We start from the raw sequence: 26,944 nt of genomic DNA on the forward strand, positions 1-26,944 counted from the left end.
ACTTACTAAGACAGGGAAGTGGAGAGAAGAGTTGTATAGTTGAGACCTGGGGAATAATAAAAAGTAATTTTGGACATGCTGGGTTTAGGTTATTATGCTGTGTCCAGGTGGAGATTTGCATGTGGTGGGATATGGATCTAGAGCTCAGTCAGAAGATCTGGGTTGAAAATAGAGACTTGGGGGTCAGATATAGATAAATGGTATTAGAAAGGACTTCTGGTCAATATGGCAAACAAAGCAGGCACAGAAGATCTTTGTTCCTATCTATGTATCTATCATCTATCTATCTATCTGTCTATCTATCTATCTATCTATCTATCTATCTATCTATCTATCTATCTATTAATCATCTATCTATCTATCTATCTATCTATCTATCTATCATCTATCTATCAATCATTATCTATCTATCTATCTATATCTATCTATCTATCCATCTATCTATCAATCATCTATCTATCAATCATTATCTATCTATCTATCTATCTATCTATCTATCTATCTATCTATCTATCTATCTATATCTATCTATCCATCTATCTATCATCTATCACCTACTTACCTATATGAATATATGCTTGATAGCTTGGAATAAATTTATTTTAAACACATAGTCAAGCTTTAAAACAAGGAAGGTAAAATTTCAGGGATCAGAAATGAAGAGAAAACCCTAAACCACTGTGCTGAGTTAACACCACCAAAAGGCCAAGAAAGGAAAAGGGAATCTTGAAGGTTCATTTTTTATGTCAGATCTAAAGTCAAGGTCTCACGCTGAAAAAGGACTCTGTATAAAGCTAGGCATCAGGAAGGGGTTGTCATATCTCTGAATGAGCTTGAAGCAAGACTTCTGCTCTGAACTCTGCTGGGAAAAGAGTAGTTCCTAAGAAACCAGCATCTCAAGCCAACACCACATAGGTTTCTCTGCGACTGACATCCTGTGAGAAACATTCCTGCTGAAAAACAGAGCTCAGGAGACAACCATGGGAAGGTGAGCACTCCCTACATGACAGTCAGGCAGGACAAGCAATGATAGAACTCACAGATAGCAGAACATCTGAAAGAGGCTTAAAATAAATCTGCTTAGAAATGTAAAGAAATAAAGGAAAGAATAAATACTAAGGTTAGTGTAGAACATTATGAATAAAGAACAAATAGATAAAATAAACATTAAGAGTAGAAAAAGTTTATTAAAATAAAAATAAAAACCCTGAATAAATAGGTTAAACCTAAACCAGATAGCTAAACAGAGAATTAGTAAACTGAATATCTGAAGACATGACACAGAATGCAGCACATTGAGATAAAGAGATGGGAAGCCCGAAAGAGAAATTAAGAGACATGAAAACCTAATGAGAAGCTTCAGTATTATCTGAATGGAATTCACAGAAGGACCAAAGAAGATGGGGGAGAGATGATGTGGAAAGAAATAGTGGTGACCAATTTTCCAATGTGCTCGAGTCTTTAGAGAGAAATAATACACCAAATCCTCAGCAGGATATGACAAAGAAATCTATACTTAGACAAAATTGTAATAAATCGCAGACACTGAGGACACTGAGAAACCCTTAAAAGCTACCAAAGAGAAAACACAGACTATTTATAAAGATATGACAGTCAGACTGGCAGCAGATTTCTTATCAACAACAGATGTCAGGGACAAAAAAATAACATCTTCCAAGTGCTGAGGGAGAAAAGAAAATCCAAACTCTATGCCCAGTTAAATGACCACTCAAAAGGAAGGGCTAAATACAAATATTTTCATAATGAAGTTTATTCCACGCAGGCACATTCTGAAATAATTGCTGAAGGATGCACTTCAATAAGAATAAACTGAGCTCAGAAAAAGGGAGTGAGAGGCAAGAAGTAATAGTTGAACAGAGATATTTGTAAAATGCAGTAGGAAGTCTGATAATGATTGACTAGAAATATAATAAAAATGGTGAGTGTTTAAAAACAAAGTGAAGTTATATTTTAAACAGTAATATGGAAGATGGGGGAGTTTTCTCAGGTTGTTAAAATGTTCTAAGGTACTTGGGCAGGAGGTGACAGAAACACTGACTAACTTTGGAGTAGAGAATTCACTTTAAAATTCAAAGATGGCAACAAAAAGAATAGAAAGCAAAGGAAAAGGGAAAGAAATTCAATAAATTTAACAGATAACAAGGAAAAAAGAAAGGAAAAAATACATCATAAAAACACAAAGTGAAATGGTAGAAATTAGCTTACATACAGCAGTAATCATAAGAAATGTAAATTTAAACTTGCCTATTAGAATATAAAGGTATTCAGAACATAGTTAATTTTGCTATCACGCTTGTTTTAGGACTTGGAATTTATTCCAACATGACTGACACATTACGGGGCATTTGGAGCCTAACACATGTCTCACACTTGGCTTTTGTGTGGTTTTGTCTGCAAGAAACCCTAGAAAACGTCACCCAGCTGAACCAAGCTGTGTAGGAGCCCGCAGACTACACAGGCTTCAAACACCTGTCAGCTCCTCAGTTCACCGCACCTGCCAAGAGCCACACCCATCCACAGTGATGCTACAGCTCCCCTGATTCCAGGTAACCCTCCTCCCTCCACGTCACAGTAACGGGCAAGCTGCAGCCCTTCCCACAGCCACTTCCACAAGCAAACTTCAGGTGTTTTCCAAGGTAAAAATGCCAAATCTATTGCAGTATTTCCAATTTCTTGACTGTTAAAAATGTATACAACTGTGCTAGGTTTTTTCCTATTTTTCTAAAAAGATATGCTACTAATGGAGTTTTTGAGTATTTGTACCTCTAAACCCTTTGTTCTCATAAGCCCTGTGATTTTTTTTTTTTTTTTTACTGCCCAGTTTTGCACAGTGTCATGATTTTTAGGGACACTTATGCCATGTGATAGCAGAACTTCCTGTATTTTTAGACATCCAGGTATTTACAGAATTAACTTCTATGGCATAATGGCATAAAAAGTTTAATATTAAAAGGAAGAGCTGCACTAGCAAAATGTAAACCAAAAGAAAGCCGAGGTAGCAATATTAATATCAAACAAGGAAGAATTTAAGGTGAAAAACATTAATAAAGAAATTTGGGTTACAGGAAAAGATTGGGAGGTCAGCCTCTGATGGGAAGAACACCTCATTGAAACTAGAAAGAGAGGTTAAGAGGAGTCTGAAAAGAAATGAATGTGTCCCCAGGGAAGTGGGAATGGTATTGGGGAAGCTCCTCCCTGATGCCTGTATTGTCTGTGAAGTAGGAGGAAAGGTCACTGTGGGAGGCTGAATACAATAACGGCCCCCCAAAGATGTCCATGTCCAAACTCCTGGAATCTGTTACTTTAGATGGCAAATGGACTTTGCAAATATGATTAAGTTAAGGATCTTTATATGGGAGGATTATCCGGATTATTCAGTTGGGTTCAGTGTAATTACAAAGGCCCTGATATTAGAGGAAAGCAGAGGGAACATAGTCAGGGTGAGAGATATGACAACAGAAACAAAGACTGTAGTGATTTGAGAAAGGGGCCAGGAAGGCAGGTGATCTCCAGAAGCTATAAAAGTAAGAAAACAGATTCTCTCCTGAAGTTTCCAGAAGGATCACAGCCCTCCTAATACCTTGACTTTAGACTTCTGATCTGCAGAACAGTAAAGGAATAAAGTCATATTGTTTTAAGTCACTGAATTTGTGGTGGTTTGTTATAGCAGCATTAGAAAACTAATACCATCAGCTCCTGGACATAAGAGGAAAGCTGAGCAGCCAGGGGCTTGAGGAAAGTGAAATATTCCTTATGCAGAATTGAAGAGGGAGCTGGGTGAGGAACACCCAGAAGGATTTCCAGGCAACACCAAAGCCCAGTAGACATTGGCAACTGTCAATGTGTCATGATACCAACCATGTTTTTGTGGGAGCTCACCTGTGTGCAGGAAAAGAAAAGGCAGGAAACTGGACTCATCCAGAATTGGAGTTTTTCATTTAAGTGTGGCAGAGGAATTGATAGGCAAGAGAGAGATGCGTCATGAAGTCTCAGCTGGCTACAGGGTTTATTTGAAAACTCAAAATAATATGGAGGGGGTCAAAGGATAAAGGGTCTTATTTTTGTCCACAAATAAGTATAGTTGGGCTTAGTAAGTCACAGAGATATTTGGATAAGAGGTGGTTGTTAGAGGACCAAGATTAGAATGTCATAGTGAATAGGTTTGGGTGATGTTAATGTCTAGGATATGATATGTGGTGGAAATTGCTAGGAGTAACCCAGTATACTATTCTATCCTTTCTTCCTTAACAATAGAATTTTTAGCTAGATTCATGGGTACCACAAATGAAGAATGTGCTTCTAGCCTCCTGTCAATGGTAACTGAGAAGTGATATGTGCAATCCTGGTCATGCCCCTGGAAGAAGCCACAGGCTCTCTACTGTCTTTCTCACCTGAAAAAGTGCTGACTGAGATGTAGACATGGTGGTGAGCCATCATGGCCCCTGTCGACAAGAGCAATAACCTACAGAGGGCAGAGCTCTTAAAGATTTCATAGGGCATGGCCGACATACCTGCTTGAAGTCATTTAAGCCACTGTCATGTTAGAAATCTACACATGCAACTGAACCTAAACCATAACCATAGGTGTGCTCAGCTGCAGTGATATGCAGGTGAACTTGAATGACATTGATTGAATCAAAGAACTTTCAAGTCATCTAGGGTAATGACAAGAGAGAATAATTTTGACCCAAATGGCAATATTCTCAAAGAATAAAGGGATAGCTAAATGATAGAGGGAAAGGAAAATAGGCTACTTTAGTACTGTAACGAGCCTTAAAGTAAAAAATTATGTTTATATGAAGGTGGTAGGGGTATTGGTTTACAAACAGCTATGGGGAGAAAGAGATCATTGGAAATCCTGTCCTTATATGTCGGGCGATGAGCAGTTTTGCACAAGAAAGCTATAGGAAAAGACGTACCATCAGGGAGATGTCATTTTCAATGAGTGTGTATGTGTGTGTGTGTGTGGGTGGGTGGGTGGGTGTGTATGAAAGAGAGAGAGAGAGAGAGAGAGAGAGAGAGAGAGAAGATGCATCCTGTGATAAACATGAAGATAGAGAAGAGTTTGTTAACCACTGCATGGTTCTCCAGCATGGACAGGGGAAAGTGTCACGAGTGAGGAAAATGGTGCAGAATATATATCAGGCATAGGAAACTGAACACAGTACAATTGGATGGTAAAGGAAAGGAAAGATGACCAATGTATCAGCCAGGTTATTGACAGGCAATAGAATCGGATTCCAATCATTCAATTGAAGAGCCTTAAGTGAAAGGACTATTCACGGAGGTGTGGCAGGATTATTGGGACCAAAAAAGAATGTCAGGGCACCCCCAAACCAGCAACAGATACAGCCATTGCACTCTTGGGCTTCAAAGACCAAGAGGAGGATGGTGGGAGTTGGCACCATGGAGGTGGGGGTGAGGGCGGGGTGCCTAACAGGCATTGTAGTTGTGGAAGGATGACGCTTCTGCTAGAAATGAAACTGCAAGTAGGGAGCTAGTGGGAAAGAAGTACTCTGATCTCGTTTCCCTTCTCCCCTCCAGCATCTCCACTGTCCAAACCTACTAGAAGCCAGTGGGCAAAGGACGCCAGTAGGTGTACTCTGTAGATTCAGCCTCCCTTGCAATCAGAGCAGGGCTCCTAAGAGCAGGCAATGAATTTTCAAAAGGGAAGTGACCAGCCTAGTCAGACAGGAGGGTGAGTTGGTGGAATCATCTCATCTGAGGTCTGTGCATACCAGCAGGGATATTAGACTTTCTAGCTGGTAAGAGGCATAAACTGGAAAATGATGCTTTACCTCTTACCAAGCTACTAAAAACTCACACACACCCTCATTCTCAGGAGCAGGGCTATTTTCATTAGCTCTTAACTAAGAGAAAGAGCTGCCAAAATGAACCCTTAGAAGCATATGTCCCTCTAAAAGACAGCTGGACTACAGTAAATATTTAATGCTAATAGCACAAAATAAACTAATGTTCACATTGATGTATTTTCTCCTGGATCTCATTAAAGAAAGCGATGAATAAAATCCAGAATTTACAATCAAAAGTATGGTTAAGTATCCATTTAAACAATAAACTATAGATCCTTTATTTTTCCAAATTTTGCATTAAAAATTTTTTAAACCTATAGAAATGCAGAAAATAGTGCAATAAGCACCCATATTCTTTTAGATTTATCAGCTGTTAATGTTATTTGCTATTTATCTGTCTGTCTATATGTCACCTATCCATAGATATACATCTCTTTTGACTAAGCAAAGAACAAAGACATTCCCACACATGTGCTCTCTCCACTAGCTACATTTCAAGATTGTTGAAAGGATAACATGTGAAGATATATAACACGTACTTTTTAAATAAAGTTTACTGGTTAGGAGCCCAACCATTACAAACGACATTATTCTGAGCTTTTTATACCTCAGTTTATGTCATCTCTAAACTATATTTAATCTCGCTTATAAATTTCTCACAGCTTGATTATTTTATTTTTAACTTTCAAACATCACAGAATTTATTTTGGAGTATAGTGTGGCAGATAAAAACATTGCTTTGTTCCAAATAAGTTTATCACTTGTTCCAGCTTCCCTCATATACAGTTGTCCTCTTTTTTCATCCCACCCTGAGTTACGATGATCACACCGATGCACACCCAAGTCCTCACTTTGCACAGCTCTGATTGATATGCGTGGGTTTTAGTTTCTAGGTTTCGTTAAATCACACCAGTCCCCTAACAACACGGTTCAAGTTCCAGCTCCCGTGGTATATGGAGTGTAACTGGATGAAGTGCAAGCTGGCTCTTCAGCCTGTAAGTGACTAGGTGGGAGACAGCTGGGCCATGATCACTGAGCCACCACCCTCCTGCCCAGCTGTCCATGGTGGTCATTGTGCACCTGTCACTCTTCATGCGCAGGCTATAAAGTGTAGGGTTATAGTGCCTCTTTCGCTCCGAATGATAAGCACATGTGACATTTGATAAAACTGGACAGTCAAAAGAGGGAATGAACCAACAAAGATGAAAGTGCAACAAAGAAATAAAAAGTGATAAGGCTAGAAGTGGAACTTGAACTGAACATTGCCACCGCTGCCTGGAGGCACTCTAGATAAGCAGCCGGAGGGACCTGGCGAATGCCAGTTTAACGGAATAAAGGCGGAGAGGGGCTGTGACAAAAAGATGAAGGTGTCCCAGAGGAAGTGATGGCAGCAATAAAAATCTACGTCAAATGAACTCTCAGAGAAATTTCGCGGCTTTGAAAGGACAAAGGATGAAGAAATGTTAAGGGATCCAAACTTACAAAGGAGAATGAAAAGTGGACAAGGTATAGGAAAGATGTTTGCTTGGCATCATAAGATGAACCCCTAGGAGATGGCAGGCAGTGTTCAAATGATTTTTGATGTTTTTTTACAGAAACATAAAACACATTAATTCTCAATGTTTCTAATGTTCTAAGTTCCGAGTGTGCTAAATAAATATCAGTGTTATTTTTTCCATTTTTCTATGCATTTATAACTGACAAGAGAGTTTTTTATGTTTTGACACAAAGTTTTAAGCTTCATGGAAAACCTGTAATTTTTCCCCTTGATTATTGAGATTGCTTTGCATGATTTCAGCTTCCATGGTCATTTTCAGTTTCTATTCTGCTTAATTCATTCATCTGATTTATTGCTGTAAGTATAGTGTCTCAAATATTAGTGTTTAAAATCTCTTTTACTATATGGCAGGGCATGTTTCTCTCTCCCTGTCACTATTCTTTTTAAAAAAATTGTTGCTATTCTCATTCCTTAGGTAAATTTTAGTGTAATCTTTTCAAATCTCACCCTCCATGGAGTTTTGATTAGAATTACGTTAAAGACAATATGCATTTGGGAAGAATTAGCATCTTTATAGCACTGCCTCCTCTCTTCAGGACTATAACTGTCCTGTTATTCTCTTTTCAAATTATTCTTTATGTAATTTACATTTTTTGTAGCTTTCTTCATGTAAGTCTCCCACACTTCTTATTAAGGTTATTACTGAGAATTTTATATGTGTGGTTATCGTTTCAATTAGAAGTCATTTTCTTCTATTTTTAAATTGGTCATAGAGACTCAAAAAATCTTTGAATAAAAAATAAGTATTGTACACTATAGACTGGAAAAGTATAGCCTGGGGATAAATATAACTCTTTTTTGTATGTGCAAATAAAAGTTTTGTAAATAAAGTTTTATTGAAACACAGCCATGCCCATTTATTTGCATATTGTCTATGGCCAATTTTGTGCTACAAAGGCAGAGTTGAGAAGCTGTGGCAGAGGTGGTCTGGCTGGCAAGTCTGGGGTATTTGCTCTTTGGCTCTTTACAGAACAAATTTGCTGACCTCTGCTGAAGAGTATATAACAGGCCAACTCAATGCTCTTCAATTCAAAGGGGTTTGGAAGCTGACATTCTTGTGTTTTCGGGGTGTTAGTATCTATTAATAATAATATTTGCCTCCTTCCTAATTATGTACTTAGCTCTGTCATTTCTTAGTTCATTCATCTGAATGCCCATAATTCTGTTAAGTGACTTTAGAGATTATTCTGTGCCCATGGGTTATGCATATATGCATATACATTTTTTGTTTAGTATTTGATTTACAACTATTTATTATGGCTTTTGTTATCTATATTTGGAATTTCTTTTTAAGTTCTATTTTAGTCTTACCTTTGTACTAAGGTTATGTAAATATAACAGAGAAATTATCCTTTTTTAATGTTCTTGGGACAGTTTCTGAGACATGATTTTTCTGATCCTTGGGCTTTTGAGCACAACTTTAAAAAAGCACCTTGGTCCAGCAGCTTTTTCGAAATAATTCACTGACAGCTTAAACATATTTATAAATGATTCCATGTATATTAGTCAATTTAAGTGTTTCTTTCCTTAATTAGCAAATTATGATAATTATATTTGTTCTAGGAGCACATCAATGGTTTAAGATATATTACAGAGCAGCACTTACACTTTTCTATAGATTTCATCCCTGGCCACTATTGATATTGCTTGTTGACTTTTTTGTTTCATTTTTATTGATTAGACATGCTGGAATTTTTCATTTTTATTGACTTTCTGAGAGCCAGCTAATCTCTCTATCTATGTACCTACTCAACTGTTTTATTGTTTTTGAATAAATTATTTTCTGGATTTTGTCTTTATTAATACATTTTCCATCATTCCTTAATATTGAGTTTATTTTCTAATTTGTTGATTTGAAGGCTTATTTCAATTCACTACATTTCATTTTTTTATGTTAAACAATTAAACCAAAGTTTTGACTTATTGAAGTTCTTACTGCACATCTCATTTTATAACAAAATATTCTCATTGTAGTTTTCTAAATGGCCTATAATGGCAATTTTAGACTACCTTTTTATATTTGTTAATGGGTAGGATTTGGCTACATTTTTTCATTTATTTTAAAGTTTTATTTATTGATGAGAGAGAGAAAGGGAGAGAGTGAGAGAGATTTTTTGTTCCACTTATTTATGCATTCATTGATCGCTTCTTATATGTTCCCTGACCAGGGATAGATCCTGCAACCTTGGCATATTGGGATGATGCACCAACTGACTGAGCTACATATTTTCATTTTATTGTACTGAGATCATATAATATGACCTATACAGTTTTTATTTTTTAAAAATATATATAAGGGTTATTTACTTATTACATTATGTTTTTAAATTTATCTTTATTGTTGAAAGTATTACTTATTTTAAATGGGAAAATACATTTTTTTTGTTTTTGTGTTTTAATAATTTCTTTTGCCTTTAGTTAATATTAAGACATTTTACATGGTACTTCACTCATAGAATTGTGAGGATTAAATGAATTAACATATATATAGACTTTAGTTTCTTAAATATAATAAATTCTTAATAAAACTGGTTATTTCATGCTATTTCCCCCGAATTTTCTTTTACATTGACTCTATTTTATTTATTTAGTTTTTTGTCTTTCAATAGCTTGAAATATTGACCTTTCTATTGTTATTTTATTAATGAATACCTTGACTTTTAAAATATTATGAACCTTATTTTATCTTATTTTAAACATAAAAAATAAATTAAATATATTAATTTTCTCTTGTGAAATAGGGAAAGTTTAATGTTTTTATTTCCATTTGCCCTTCTCTCAAGTACAAAGTTTCATTTATCTTGTCTGGAATATTAACCCAAATTATTATAACTAACTTTAGGCTGATATAGCTAGTTCTTTCAATAATTTATTTTACATTTACATTTTATCAAAATGTAGAATTATTACATATAATTATTTGACTTTCTAGTCACCATTAGCTATTTAATAATATGACACCATTATTGCATTGTTCATTTTGTCCCATCTAATGTAATGAAAGTGAGATTAATATATATCAAAGTAATGTCTTCCAGAAAGATAAAGGAATCTTATAATCCCTGATTTATTTCATAAGTGAGAATTTAAAACATTTTTCTCATACTTTATTAAGAATTTGACTGAGTGAAAAGTTATTGGCTCACACATTTTTTTCCAAAGCTCCTTTTCCCTTTTGTCTGGCAAAGGGTAAGAGTTATGCTAACCCAACTTTTCTTCTTTTGTCCTGAGAAGAGAAAATAATTCTGTTGTTAAATTCCCAATTTACAGAGACACTGGTTAATTTTTGATGATTAGAGGAATATAAGCTTAAATACATTTATGGATAGCAAAAAAACCATTAGTATATCAAAAATAAGATGGGTTGGAGCCAGAGACATAGGAGCATGGAACAGACTGAGGGATCTTCGGCGAGGAAGGGGGTGTGGGTGGGGAGAGATTAATCAAAGAACTTACATGTTTATAAGCATAACCCACAGACACAGACATTGGTGTGGGGAAGGCCTGGGGGTGGGATGGATGCGGGGTGGAGAGGATCAACCAGGATAAAAAGGGGACATCTGTAAAATTTGTTTATTAAATAAAAAGAAAAATCAAATATAAAAATAGGATGGGTACATTCCATTAGATATTTGAATTGACTTTAGTCATTATATAGAGAACCCATCACTCATCATTTATTTGGCAAATATGTGTCTTCACCAGCCACATGCCAGTTCCAGAGCTCGTCACTGGGAATTCATAGGTCAACAAGATGTACTCAGCCCCTGCCATGATGACCTGTGCACACAAGTGAGCATATTTTTCTGTTTATTTTGTAATGGCCTCTTCAATGTACTCTCACAAAAATTTATCTTATGGCCAACATTAAGAGGATTAGAATATCAGTTATGGCACTCCAATATCACGGCCCACCTATAGCCAATGAAATTGTTATGGAATAATTTTAACCATATGGGAAAATGTCTGTAGTATAACATTGAACTAAAAAGCAGGCTAAAAAGTGTAAGTATATTCTCAATTATTTAGTGAATGTATAAAAAAAGAAAAAATAAGAAGAAACTGTAAAGTGGTAGCATTGCTTGCCTCTAGGTGACAGATTATAGGTGATCATTTTTTATGTTTCCTTATCTTTTTCTTTAAAAGTACTTTTCCTTTCTAGTACTTTAAACATTTTCTCTCACCAACAGATATTATTCTATAATATAAAAATGTCCTATAGTCTGTTTATAGTTCCTTGGTCCTGGTTTTTCTTATGACAAAGAAGCGAATTAGCCTGTTTAAAGGTGACTTCATTACTTTTCAGTTATTTAATTTAATTAATTAAAATTGATTTTTAGTTTTCCCTTCTGAGTATTCTTCTTAAATTGGGTTAAAAAAAAATTATGCTGGCCTCATAACATGAAAGTCCATGTTTTCTGTCTTTTTGTATAGCTTAGAAGAGTTGAAAAGGAGATATCAACTGGGTCGGGGATCCCCAAGACTACCCCCAGATTTGATGATTTGCTAGGTGTTACTCATGCTAAAATAGGTCCAGAGACATAGAAGCATGGAAGAGACTGGCCAATCTCAGAGAGAAGGCAGGGGTAGGGGAGTGGGAAGAGATTAACCAAAGAATTTACATGTATATATGCATAACCCAAGGACACAGACAATAGTGTGGGGAAGGCCTGGGGAGGAGGGCAGTGTGAGGTGGAGGGGTCAATGGGAAAAAAGGGGGATATCTGTAATACTTTCAACAATAAGGACAAATTGAAAAGAAAAGATACAAAGTAAAGTCAGAGAAGGGAAAAGGTACAGGAAACAAGCTTCTAGAACTCTCTCCGAGTGGAGTCACACCAGATGTACTTAATTCCCCCCAAAAGTCGTGACAGCACTTATGAAATGTTTACCAGGGAGGCTCGGAGATTCAACACAAAGGGTTTTTACTGAGGACTGGTCATGTAGTCACCCTCTGCCAAGCACACACCAAAATTCAAGACTCTCGGGAAAAAAGCAGGTGGTCAGCATAAACCGGATAATTTGTACAGTTTATAAACAGTGAGACACTCTTATTAGTAAGGGTAACGGGAACACTTCTGAAATCCACGTTATCAGATGCACCCAAGAGTCAATCTTTGTAAGCATGGCTTTCAAAGGATGGAGTTAGACTTGCTATGTTAACTCTTTCCTGCCCACCAACCATCCCCTCCACTCAAATGCCCACTTGCTCTATCAAGATGTTTATTATCTCCCACAGAACTCAGACAACATGTAGTATTTTAAATGATTTCACTCCTTCCCCTAATCTCCTACTTGGAACCTTTCCTTAGATAAATCATTTAAAATGTTTCTGCTATGCCTGCTCTCTTTCTACATCCAACCTCAACTTTTAGGTTTGCTGATATTATTTAATATTTATTACATTTCTCTACTGATCGGAGTCCTTATTTAGCTCTCATAGTACACAAGTCGACCCTTACCTGTGATTGAGATGAGATGAGAGGATGAGATGAGATGAGATGAGATGAGATGAGATGAGATGAGATGAGATGAGATGAGATGAGATGAGATGAGATGAGATGATGAGATGATGGGATGGAGGGAAGAGTGAAGGAGAGGAGGAAGAGGGATGGAGAGTGATTTATGGTCAATCATTGTTTCTCCTGTTTTTCTTACTACATCTTGAGGTCTTTGTACTTGTTTATTTTCTATTTGTTTGGAGTTGCATGTCAAATAATTTCCATCTGTGGAATACATGGATATTTAGATGATATACTCTTTTAATTCTTACATATCTTCCTTTCTCATGACAGGTCTTATACATCTCCCTTGTCCCCGAAAGATCCATGACACCTTGGCTGGTTAAAGATTCTAAGGTTAAATTTATTTTCTCTCAATATTAGTCCACTATATTCTAGCTTCTAGTGTTGCAGATGAGAAGTTCAACGCCAATAGCATTTTTTCCCCTTGAAGAGAAACTTGTTCTTTCTGCCAGGAAGCCTGGGAGAATTTCTCCTAATACATAATGTTTGAAACATTTATCAGGATATGCCTAGGCAAGGGATTCCCTGCCTCCCCCAGTCCTGCCTTGGAACTTCGTGAGTCTTCAGTTTGCAGACTCAGTAGTTTCTGATCACAGGGGAATTTTCTACTAGCTTCTCTTTAATTATTGCCTCTCTTCCCACTGTTTCTTTTCATTTTCTGAAATGACTATTATTGGCATATCAAAGTTCCTTAATCTCTTACATATTACCTTTCTCATGGCTGCCATGTCTTTACAGTGCTGCTCTTTGTATTGTACATTTTGTTTGAAGCTGTTTCCTGCATTTGCTGTTGCAGCCCACTGACGTAGGTCTCAAAGGAGCATCCTCTCTTTTAATTCATCCACTGAGCTATTGAGTTTGAAATTATGTTTCTACCTCCAGAAACTTTTCGTGTGCTTCATTTGAGTTTCCTTAAGTATTCTTTCTTTGACTATCCCCCTCCTTTTTGCATTATAAGATTTCACCTTTTTCTAGAGCAGTTTTAGGTTCACAGCAAAATTGAGAGGTCCGAAGAATTTCCACATACCTCCTGCTCCCACACACGTGTAGTCTCTCCTACTGTCAACATCCCCCATCAGAGTGACACATTTGATACAATAGATGAACCCGCATTGACACATCATAATCACCCTAAGTCCGTAATTTATATTACGGTTGACTTGATGTCGTATATTCCATAGGTTTGGAAAAATGTATCACGTGTCCACAGCTATAGTATCACACAGGAAAATTTTACTGCCCTCAATGTCCTCTGCACTCTGCCCATTCATCCCTTCCTTTCTCATAGCCACTGATCTTTTTACTGTCTCTATAGTTTTACCTCTTCCAAAATGTCTTAGAGTTGGAATCATACACTACGTAGCCTTTTCAAATTAGCTTCTTTCACTTAGTAATATGAATTTAAGTTTTCTCCATGCCTTTTCATGATTTGTTGTTAGCTCACTTTTTTTTTAGTACCGAAAAATATTCCACTGTCTGGATGTACCACAGGTTATTCATTCATTCACTGATGGAAGAACATCTTGGTTGCTTACAAATTTGGCAATTACGAATAAAGTTGCTCTAAACAGTTATATGCAAATTGTGTGTGAACGTAAGTTTTCAGTTTGAGTAACTCACTCTTACTTCATCAATGATGTACCGTAATGTAACTCTGCTCCAGATTTCTGAGCATCAAGTTCTCCCTGCTTCCTGATTCTCACCTCTAGGCTGTGGTGCTCTCCTGACACAGGTTCTTCCCATGAGGAAAAAGACCTCTAGCAGTTCTCTCTGCTGAGACGCCAAAAGAGTCTATATCATTATACTTAGAGCCCATCAGTCGGAGAAGCCCTTTTGGATTCAGAGAAGCAAATAGCTTAGAGTTGGAAATTGGGAAAGAAAGTAAATTATGGACAGGTCTCCCTGTCTGCAGACTTTTTATTTATTTGTTCCATAAATATTTACTGAGAACCTACTATGTTCCCGGCACTCAGCTAGAAAATGGAAACATGGTGCTGAGCAAAACAAACACGATCCCTGCCTTTAAGAAAGCTAGCAGGATAGACAGACATTAAACAAATGATCCCGCAAATAGATTCATAATTATGAATCTTGAAAACTGCTTTGAAGGGTAAGTCTGGGGTGAGAGTCTGAGAGAGCACAATGGGAGCTGACTTAGTCACACACCCCCTCATGAACTGATTAATGCTTAAGTCACACAGCCTTGCCACTGTGATTCCTCTCTGAGAATATTTTTGAATTTGCTTCCAGTGGCAATTTCCTCATGGAAGCATCCTCTGCTCTGGCTGTGTTCACTGAGGACAAGATATATTAATATTTACAGCTAGTGATAAGCCACATAGGGCTAACCCTTTCAGAAACATCTGGCTCTTCACTCAAAGGTGATCTCAGGCTGAAGCTATGTAATCCTGAATTACTAAGCAGAACAAAAGTGAAAAGAAACACTGTTTATCACTTATAAAATATTTACTCCACTGAACAAGCCTGAGGATCCTCAGATATGTTTCCAAGATGTTGAGGTTGGCGTGGGGGAGGAGTAACGGATAAAGGTGAGAGCACAGTTGGCTCCTGAGCCGATTTCCAGGCGAACTGGAGCTCAGCAGTAATCTCTGTGACAAAGCAGCATTTCTTCATTAAACTGAAATAAACTAAAGTGAAGGTGATGCTTCTTGATCCAGTGATTCTTACAGCCTTTGCTTTTTTCATTACTGGGAGGAATTGTGGCATCTGACTTTTTTTTTTATTGTGAAAAACTGAGTGAGACTTGAGGAAACAGACCAGTAGTAGATACAGCCCTGGAACAGAGTTAGGTTATTTTAAGTCCAGTGTTCTTTCATTTGTTTCCAAATCCCAGACGCTCAGTCCTGAGACAAAGTTTTGTTGATCTGTTGCCATGGCTTAGCTGAACTGTATCACTTTATAGAACTGCTATTCCCAATAAATGTTCCTAGAGAAAGAATTCCTTTGAAATGAGTTCCAGATCAAAATTTCTATGAGGTAAAATTACCATGCGCTATCATTCATATGGAAACTTACAAAAACATATTTTACACTTTCTTTTTCAAATATGTTTATTTTATTTACCTAAGACAAATGGAAAATGAACACCATACTTGCAAACAAGAGGGTTATCGGAAGTTGATCCATTTCCTGTTGGAAAGACCAACTTGATTTCCTAACAGTTGCATTTATTAGTACCCAGGCAGTCTTATTTAATAATTAAGAAGTATTTACTAAATACTTGGTAAATGCATGCATTTTCACAATTTTTATTTTATGTATTATGTTAAACAGTCTTATTGCTTTCTGTTTTATACGTCGTGTATCTTAAATGTATTTGTATATACATACATATTATAGATATGTAAGCACTAGCAGTAAAAGCTTATGCAAACATCTGCTTTATGTTACACACACACATACATAGACACACACACACACACACCACTAGGGATAAGACTGTTTTACACAACCAACAGGAACATATGAACATCCACACTGCCACTTACAGTCAGCTTTATCTTGTCATTATTTCACAAATAGTCAGATTACCTACTTGACAAATTGAAAGAAGAAATGGATATTATATATAATATCAGTAGTAAAAAGTCAAAGGCATTGAAGAAATTATGGAAGAAGATATTTTCAAATTATATGTATGTACACATATATATAATTTTTTTCACCATTTTCCTGCATTTACAGTCATTTTGAGTGAATATATATCTATTATGTATAATATTATTGTATAGTATTGTATATTATTATATATATAAAATTATGTATAATATATAATTTTATATATATATATTCACTGACAATGATTGCATGGGGTAGAATGGTGAAAAGAGAAGGAAAAGTCTAAGATTACTCCAGGACTTCTGATTTTTAAAATAGTGTTAATTGGCATTACTGATTGCAAGTTAAGACAGATTATTTCCTATATGTTTTTTGACCACTTTGGGAGTTAAATTGCGAGTTTATGTCACTAGTCCATATTCCAGCAGAGGTTTCATGTTTTTCTTGCTCCTTTATGTTAACTCATCACAGATAAATATGTATATATAGATACATTTATAGATATAACAATCTTATGTATATATGTGTGCATTGATATAGCATCTTTTTATTGCAGTTAAAAACACATAACATAAAATTCACCATCTTAGCCATTTAAGTGTTCAGGACAGTCATGTTAACTATATGCACATTACTGCACAACAGATATCTAGAACTTTTGCATCTTTCAAAGCTGAAATTCTATATCCGTTGAACAATTCTTTCTTTTTCTCCTCGAGTGCTCTAGGAACCACCATTCTACTTTGTTTCTAGCAGTCTGACTATTTTAGAATCATGCAGCATTTGTTCTTCAGTGACTAGTTTATTGCACTTTCCACCATATCCTCAAGGTTTATCCACGTCATGGCGTGTGACAGGGCTTCCTCCTTTTTAAAGTATGAATAAAACTCCATCGCATGTATACACCACATCTTTACCCACTTGCCTGCCGATGGGCACTTAGGTTGCTTCCACGTCTTAGCTATTGCAAATAATGCTGCAGTGTATGTGACTGTACAAATATCTCTTCAAGAGTCTGTCCTCAACTATTTTCGATAAATACCCAGAAATGGGATTGCTAGATCATATGTTAATTCTATTTTTAATTTTTTGAGGAAACTCCAAACAGTTTTCTGTAGCAGCTGCATCATTTTACATTCCCAGCAATAGTGCACAAGGGTCCTAATTTTTCCACAGCTTTGTCAACACTTGCATTTTTAATAATTGCCATCCTGATGGGTGTAAGGTGATATACTATTGTGGTTTTCATTTGCATTTCCCCAGTGATCAGTGATGTTGAGCGTGTTTCATATGCTTGTTGGTCATTTGTGTATCTTCTTTGGAGAGAAGTCTATTCAAGTCCTTTGCCTATTTTTAAATTTGGATAGTTTGTTTTTTGCTGTTTAATTATAGGAGTTCTTTAGATATTCTGGATATTAACACCTTATCAGATATAGTTTTGTAAATATTGTCTGCTGTTTTATACACTGCTTTTTTTACTTTGCTTATTGTTTTCTTTGCTGCACAGTTTTAAAGTTTGATATAGTCTCATTTGTTTATTTTTGCTTTTTTTTGGGTCTGTGTTTTGGTGTCAAATCCCAGAAATCATTGCCAAATTCAATGTTATGAAGCTTTCCCCCTATGTTCTCATCTAGAATTTAATAGTTTCAGCTCTTACATTTAGATCTTTAATCTACTTTGAGTTAATTTTGTTTAAGGTATAAAGTAAGGGTCAGTTTTTTCTTTTGCATGTGGATATCCAGTTTTCCTGGCCTTATTTCTCCATTGTGTAGCCTTGCCACCTTTTCCAAAGATCATTTGCCCATAAAGGTGAGGGTTTATTTCTGGGTTCTCTATTTTGTTCCATTGGTCTATGTATCTGTTTTTATGCCAGTATATACTGTATTAATTACTGTATCTTTGTAATGTTTTAAAATCAGGATGTGTGAGGCCTCCATCTTTGTTTTTCTTTGTCTAGATTGTTTTGGCTACTCAGGGTCCTCTAATATTCCATATGAATTTTTTTTCTATACAAATAAAATCATATAAAGAGTTTGGAAGTGATAGCTCCTCTTTATTTTTTTAAGAGTTTCAGATGATTGGCTTCACCATTAAATTCTACCAAAAAGTTAAAGAAAAATTAACACCCGTCATCTCAAACTCTTTCAAAAACAAAAACAAAAAAGTATAAGTGTGTCAGATTTTTTATTTCTTCATGATTCAGTCTTGGTAAGTTGTATGTTTCTAGAAGTTTATTAATTTCTTTTAGATTATCCAATTTGTTGACATGTAATTGTGAATAATCAACTAATGACTTTTTCATTTCTATGGCATCAGTTGTAATATCTTACCTTTAAGTTCTAGTTTTTGTTGTGAGTCTTTTTTTCCCCTTGATGTCTAGCTAAAGATTTGCTAATTTTGTTTATCTTTTTTAAAGAAAATTAACTCTTGGTGTCACTGTTTTGTTTTGTTTTAATTTTTCCCCTCTAACTTATTTTTGCCCTAATTTTTTAAAATTTATTTTTATTGTTGAAAATATTACAAATGTTTCCCTTCCCCCCCATTGATCGCCTCCCCCCTGTACCCCACCCCCCAGGCCTTCACCCCACTGTTGTCTGTGTCCATGGGTTATGCATATGTGCATATAAATTCTTATGTTAATCTCTCCCCACCCACCCACCCCTACCTTCCCTCTGAGAAAAAGATCAACAAGGAAACAGTGACTCTAAATGGCACACCAGATAACATGGATTTAATTGACATTTACAGAGCATTCCACTCCAAAGCTGCAGAATAGGCATTCCCCTCAGTTGCACATGGGACATTCTCAAAGATAGACCACATGTTAGGACACAGAACAAGTCTCTACAAGTTCAAGAGATCATAGTGAAATCATATCAAGCATCTTCTCAGAATTTACACAATGGAATACTATGCAGCTGTAAAAACAAAGGATCCCTTCCCCCTTGAGACAGCGTGATGGGGCCTGGAGAGTATTGTGCTAAGCGAAATAAGCCAGTCAGGGAAAGACAAGTGTCACATGATCTTACTTATATGTGGAATCTAATGAACAAAATAACCTGATGAACAAAATAGATCCAGAGACACAGAAACATGGAACAGTCTGCTCTAATATTTATTATTTCTTTCCTTCTGCTATCTTTGGGTTTAGTTTGTTCTTCTTTTTCAAGTCAATGTGAAAGAAAGTTTTATAGTAGTATGTAAGAGGTAATGAAGGAAGGTTCATGTGATCATTTTTAGTGTCTATGAGCAGCTAGAATGATACAAGTTAAATCACAAATTAGTGAGGAAGTGAAGGTAATTCAATAATTGGCTCTGGGGCAATGGATTAACTATTAGGGAAAAATAAAATTATGCCTTTACCTAATATTACAGAACAAAACAAATCCCAAATGGATTAAAGAGTTAAGTGAAAAAAATAGCTTCCAAAGGGGGGGGGGGGGAATTATTAAAAGCAAAATAATTAAGAATGTTAATGCAGCCAATGTTATTTTTATTTAACGTTGTTCCAGAAACCCTGGCTGATAAACCATGATAAACCTGAAATGAAGTTGAATATTGGAAAAGAGGAGATAAAATATGGACTTTGGGTGATAATCATGTGTCAATGTAGTTTCACCAATTGTAACAAATATTTCACTCTGGTGGGGGATATTGATAATGGGGAAGCATGCATGTGTGGGGACAGGGGGCATTTGAGAAATCTCTGTATCTTCCTCTTAATTTTGCTGTGAACCAACACTGCTCTAAATAAACTCTTAAAAAATTTTAAGGGAATTACTAAACAACATAAAGCTCACACCCCTTTTCAGCCCTTTTTTCTTTTTATTGGAAAATTGGTTTTCTTGGGCCTCTGTAATTGTGTCTCTATCATCTATTATGATCCTGATCAGTTGATGTAGCTTCAAGGGCTTTTCTATTAACAGATTCATTAACCCCAAGTAAAAGAGAAGATGGGCCCTAGTCTGCTTTTTTAGGTTTGTAGTGGATTGGAAAGATGATTGTTCTAAGGTTCAGATGCAGTAGGCTCTACATCAGCTTTTCTAACATTAAGCTGTGTAACCTTAGATAATTTGTTTATTTTCTAAATATAGTTAAAACAATCATAATAGACATCTATAATTTGTAAATTAGATTGCAAGTTATTTTTAAAACCATAAAGCCTTGTAAAAACAAACCACACTGTTGAAAATATTATGTTTGCTCAGATACCATCTTGCCAAATAAATATTCCTAGCTGACTTCTGAAAAGAATTATGCAAATGTTTTCATTGACAGTTATTTAAAATTTTCTGGGATCTGAGGAGAATCACTGCCTAGAAACAATATCCTATTTGTAATATTTGGGTTTAAGGTGAAAACTAGTGGCTAAGTCCAGTCCATTCCTCTTTCATTAGTATTTTAGAATTATTGAACTGTGTGGTTTTCATGGGATCTCTGGGATTGTTACTTAATGGCTGGGCTTAGTTTTGGAGGTGCTGGAATTTGATGGGTAGCTGAATCAAACAGGGACTTAGTGGGGCTCTTCACCTGTGCATTTCCAACACTTAAAAAAGAGAGTGCAGGGATGGCTGCATTTGCTTGTGGTAGGGCAATCTTTAAGTAAATAAATAGTTGAGAAGATCAAGAAAATTCAGCTACAACTAGGGGGGCATGTGTGCTTACCAGCAGAGGATTAAAAACCAATTTCACAACCTGCTAAATAAAGTACAGCTAATCTGATTACACTATACAGATTTCAAGCAGGCCTTCCCTTTTTTATTTTTTTAATATATTTTTTATTGATTTCAGAGAGAGAAAGGGAGAGAGAGAGATAGAAACATCAATGATGAGAGTCATTGATCGGCTGCCTCCTGCATGAGCCCTGACCGGGAATCAAACCTTGATCTGTTGGATCATAGGTCGATCGATGCTCAACTGCTGAGCCACGCCAGCCAGACAGGCCTTCGCTTTCTAAGGCCACATTTATTTTTCAAAGGTAGGGGTCACCACACTCTTGCTTTCTTAGCAGTGCTTCATGTGGAAGCGGAAATACACATGGAGGCTTAAAGTTTGAGAGCTAGGCACACCTGGACTTACATTTTAGCTCTGCCAAATACAAGCTCTATAAACTCGAGCAAGTTACTTAACCACTCTGACCCTTGATTTACTCATCCATAAAATGGGAAGCATGTTATTATTTTCTTCCTCAAGGGCAGTTTGGAGGATTAAAGGAGAAAATGTGTATGTCTTTTGCATTGCATTGATCACAAAAATGGTGGTAATTGCAACATAACACTGCCTACCTAAATATCTCACTTTTAGTATCTACATCCCCCATGGCACATAGTATGTGTGCAATAAATACTTGTTGAACAAATGAATCCAATAACTGCTTCCTCTCCTTGTCCCTTAAGATGCAAGGCTGATGATAGCTCCATGTTACTGTCCCCGGGTAATTGTCCCAGCTTTCTAACACATTTCCTTAAACTCTGCTCCCACTTTTTTAACACTCCTCAGTTTACCCAGTTTGCCCTTTGTTTTCTCTCAGGACCCTGTCTGATACAGGGACTCTATAACTTTTTAAAAAATGTAATTTCAAAACTTACAGTAATTATCTGATTTACAGAAATGTAGACTGAAGACTGTTGGGCAAATCATTCCTCATCCCTGGGAAACTCACCTGAAAGGGACTCCTGTTGGTTTGTAAACGTAAAATGAAGACTTTATGCTGAGAGATACCCGCACATTATTTAAAATAGCCCAAATTGGGGTGGGGAATTAAGTGTTTTACAACAGGAAATTAGATACATTATGGTACATCCATTGATGAAATATCAGAAGTCACATGAAATTATGTCAAGTTTTCAGCATTAAATAAATTATAAAAATCCAGAGAGAAAATACAAGCATGTTTTCTTTGTCATCCAGAAAGACAGAGTGTAGCAATTTTCAGGGGGGTCGTCCAAGGTATTGAGCACATGGTTAAGGATGTTCCTGTGTTGAAAACAGGAATTCTGTAAACCCTGCTGACTCTGAATTCTGTAAACCCAGGATAGGTGAGAGAAACAAGAGAGGCTGCAGCTAGACCAGGAAATCTCTGTCTCTCTAGTCACTATGCATGTAAGATGAAGAAGGACTTCCAAAATGAATGATTTGGGTAGCAGGGGCATTGCAATATCTGTAAGTCCATTTCCATTCAGCCCATTTTCATAAGGACCTCTAGGCACCAGAGATGCAAAAAGATAAAAATACTTGATGACAAAATCCATGAGGGTAGGGACTTTATTCACTGCAAGATTTGCAACAGTATATTTATAAAATGTATTCTTATTGTATGTTTAGTGTCTTTCTCCTCTCCCAGCATGTCCACTCTATGAGGACAGAGATCTATGTCTATTTTGTTTACTACTATGTCCACTGTGCCTTAAACAGTGTCAGGCACACAGTAGGTCTTTATGTTGAGTAAGTGACACTGTTATACTTAGTCAATTAAAATAATTTTCCAATAACTTTTACAACTGATTTATTGATATATAATTCACATACCATAAAATTCACTCACTTAAAGTGTACAATTTAATGGCTCTTAATATATTCACAGACTTGAGCAACTATCACTACAATCAATTTTAGAATGTTTTCTTCAGTCCAAAGGGAAACCCCTTACCCATTAATAGTCACTCCTACTTTCCCTTTTTCTCTAGGTCCCTGGAAACCATTAATTTGCCTTTTTTTCTATTGATTTGTCTAGTCTGGAAATTTCATATAAATAGAATCATATACTATGTGGCCTTTTGCAACAAGTTTTTTTGTTTGGTTTTTTTAAATTTATCTTTATTGTTGAGAGTATTACAGGTGTCCCATTTTCCCCCCAATTGACCCCCTCCACTTTGCTCCCACCCCTCCCCAGGCCTTCACCCCATTATTGACTGTGTCCATGGGTTATGCATATATGCATATAACTTCTGTGGTTAATCTCTTCCCACTCTCCATCCCCCTTCCCCCTTTCCTCTGAAATATGATTGTCTGTTACATGCGTCAATGTCTCTGGATCTATTTAGTTCATCAGATTCTTTTGTTCATTAGCTTCTTCTGAAAGAAGACCCTTCAACATACCTGTAGTGCTGGTCTGGTGGTGATGAACTCCTTTAGCTTTTTCTTATCTGTTAAGCAATTTATCTGACCATCAATTCTAAATGATAGTTTTGCTGGGTAGAGCAATCTTGGTTGTAGCTCCTTGTTTTTCATCACTTTGAATATTTCTTGCCACTCCCTTCTGGCCTGCAAGGTTTCTGTTGAGAAATCAGCTGACAGTCATATGGATGCTCCCTTGTAGGTAACTAATTGCTTTTTTCTTGCTGCTTTTAAGATTCTCTCTTTGTCTTTAACCTTTGGCATTTTAATTATGATGTGTCTTGCTGTGGGCCTCTTTGGGTTCCTCTTGCTTGGGACCCTCTGTGCTTCCTGGACTTGTAAGTCTCTTTCTCCAGGTAGGGGAAGTTTTCTGTAATTATTTTTTCAAATAGGTTTTCAATTTCTTGCTCTCTTTTGTCCCCTTCTGGCACCCCAATAATATGAATGTTAGGCCTCTTGAAGTTGTCCCAGAGGCTCCTTATACTATCTTTATATTTCTGGATTCTTTTCTCTTTTTGCTCTTCTAGTTGGGTGTTTTTTGTTTCCTTATGTTCCAAATTGCTGATTTGATTCTCAGTGTCCTCTACTCTACTGTTGACTCCCTATAAATTATTCTTCATTTCAGTTCGGGTAGCCTTCATTTCAAATTGATACTTTATTATGTTATCAAATTTCTCAGTTATTTCCCTAATAGTATGCTTAAACATCCTTATAAACAAAATTCTGAACTCTATATCTGTTAGCTTGCTTGGATCTATTTCATTTAGTTCCTCTTCTAGAGATTTCTTCTGTTCTTTCCTTTGTGACATGTTTCTTTGCCCCCCACATTTTGGCTGCTTCCAGGTGTTTGCTTCTATGTATTAGGTAGAACTGCTATGTCTCCTGGAATTTGTAGAGTGGCTTTGTGTAGTAGGTGTCCTGTAGGGTCCAGTGGCTCAGCCTCCCCAGTCACCTGAGCTGGGCCTTCTAGGTGCTCCCCTGTGTGGGCTGTGTGCACTGGCCTCTTATAGTTGAGCCTTGGTTGCTGTTGGTGTCACTGGGAGGAATTGACCCCCCAGCCAATCAGCTGTGAGGACCAGCTGCAACTACAGCCAGAGAGCTGCTGGAGACACCCCTATGGATCAGGATTTACTTCAGTGGAGCTTTGGTGTTCACCAAGTGCACCCCTTGAGTGTGTCACTTGTGGATGTGGTAGGGTTGTAATCCACTGTGGTCGAGTCTGAGCACCAGGTGCATTGTCTCTGGGGCCTCCCCGGAGGTGCAAAGTCAGCCTCTGCCAGTGCCTTGCCCAGGGGCACCCAGCATGAGCTACTCAGCAAACCGTAGTTGGCTGCTACTTGTGCTGGGCTTGGAGGTGTCCAGGAGAGGCCAAGCCATGAGCCAGTGCAGGCTGTCACTAGTGCCAGGCCTGGGCCCGCTTATCAAGCCGTCTGGGGCCGCTGCTGCTTGTTTGAGAGATTTTAGGAAAGTCCTAAGCATGAGGCTCGAGAGGCCACTTGCACAGAAAAGCCCCTGGAAATGGCCTGGATGAGCTGCAGGTGGGGAGGGGCGGGGCCTCCGGGAATCACGGGGCGGGGCCAAAGGTGCGAATCAGGTGCTGGCGATTCAAACATGGCGCCTGCCTGCGGCTGTGTGCGGGGAGGACTCACCAAAGGAGCAACGGCCTCCGCCAGCCCTTCTGCCTGGGAGGAAGCCGCCCCCCCACCTCTCGCCCGGATTCCAGGCAGGTTAGTTCCTCCCCGGGGGTCCCAGGTCCTTTCAGGCTGCTGCCCGGTGCTGGGCTCAGAGGGAGCGTCCGAGTGAGTCCGCGCCGGGCCCTTTAGGAGGAGCTGCTGGGGCTCCCGCAGCCTCCAGGTCCCTCAGGGACAGTCCCGCTGGTTTCGCAGCCCGAGGTTGTGGGGCCGTCTCTTCCCGGCCTTAGAGGCCTGGGCTGGGGCCTGCTGTGGGGCTGGGACCCTTCCCTCCTCCGGGAAACCCCCGCCGCCGAGATTCCCTCCTGGGTGTGGGCCCGCGGCCGCGTCTCTGCGATTCAGCCCCGACCCGCCCGCGTCTCCGCCCCTCCTACCCTCTCAGTGCTTCTTCAGCTCCCTGGTTGTGGGCCTTCTGTTCAGCCGGATCTCAGGAGGCCCTGAGTGACGGTGGTTCTGTATTTTAGTTGTGATTTTGATGTGGCTGCGGGAGCGGTGGGTGAGCTGCTACCTACGCGCCATCTTGATATCCACAAGCTTCTTTAATTTAGCATAAAGTTTTCAAGGTTCATCCGTGCTGTAGCATGTGTCAGCACTTCATTATTTTTATAGCTAAACAATATCCCATTTTATGGCTATACTGCATTTTGTTGATCTCTATTTGATGTACAGTTGAGTTGTTTCCATTTCTAGCTTTATCGAAATATAATTGACATGTAACATTATATAAGTTTAGGGAATACTTGTGACGATTTGATACACATATATAATGTGGAATGCTTACCACCATAACTTTAGTTAACACACCCTTTACCTCATAATTACCATTTTTTTTGTTGTGATTGTGGTTGTTGTGGTGAGGACATTAAAGTTCTACTCTCACGGCATTTTGAAGTAAGCAATACGGTATTAACTAGAGTCCCATGCTTTATATTCTATTCCTAAAACTTACTCATTCTATAAAAGTTTATAGCCTTTGACAAACATCTCTCCATTTCCCCCAACCCTCACCCCCTGACAACTACCATTCTATTTTTTGTTTCTATGAGTTTTATGTTTTTCGGTTCCACATATAAGTGAGATCATAAGTTTTGTATTTCTTTGTCTGACTTATTGTACTTAGCATAATGCCCTCAAGGCCCATCCATATTGTCATAAATGGCAGAATTTCTTTCTTTTTTCATGGCTCACCATTGTCTGTGTGTGTGTGTGTGTGTGTAAATGTCATTTTTGTCACTCATCTATCAAGTTGTTTCTATGTCTTGGTTATTGTGACAAATGTAGCCACAAACACAGGACTCCAGATATTGCTTCAAGATAGTGATTTCCTTTCCTTTGATTCTATACCCAGAACAGGGATTGCTGGATCATATGGTAATTCTATTTTTAATTTTTAAAGGAACCTCCATATTTTTTTTCCACAGTGACTGTACCAATTTATATTCTCACCAACAGCACACCATTTCTCCACATCCTGGCCAGCATTTCTTATCTCTTTCTTTTTGATAATGTCATTCTAACGTAGGGAAGATGATATCTCGCTGTGGTTTTGATTTGCATTTCACTGATGATTAGTGATGCTGAGGACCTTTTCATGTACCGGTTGGCCATTTGATGTCTTCTTTGGAAAAATGTATACTCAAG

Source organism: Miniopterus natalensis, chromosome 13 (genome assembly GCF_054644295.1).
Source record: "Miniopterus natalensis isolate mMinNat1 chromosome 13, mMinNat1.hap1, whole genome shotgun sequence".
NCBI classification, from domain to species: Eukaryota; Metazoa; Chordata; class Mammalia; order Chiroptera; family Miniopteridae; genus Miniopterus; species Miniopterus natalensis.